Genomic DNA, 362 nt, shown 5'->3' with positions numbered 1-362 from the left:
CCACGACCGCGTCCACGGCCTCTGGTGGCCTCAGTGGGTGGTACTGGTGGTCGTCCACCTCGTCCGGTAGCGCGAGTCCTCACCATCTGTGAGAGAATAGAATAAAGAGAAGTTTAGTACTCGGATCATCAAGTTCGCACGACAAGAATTTCAAGAAGATGAAGTTTTTCCTAAAGGTTCTGCAGCCTCTCGAGGATAAATACAGACATCTCCGTACCGATCCGCGAGACTCTACTAAACCGGCTCATGACTCGTGAGACCTAGTAACCTAGGCTCTGATACCAACTTGTCACGACCCCAACCCTGGTCGTGATGGCGCCCAACACACTGCTAGGCAAGCCCGACCAATTAACAACCTTAAC

This window comes from Nicotiana attenuata, chromosome 5 (assembly GCF_001879085.1).
Source record: "Nicotiana attenuata strain UT chromosome 5, NIATTr2, whole genome shotgun sequence".
NCBI classification, from domain to species: Eukaryota; Viridiplantae; Streptophyta; class Magnoliopsida; order Solanales; family Solanaceae; genus Nicotiana; species Nicotiana attenuata.
Note: the sequence above shows the minus strand (reverse complement) of the source record.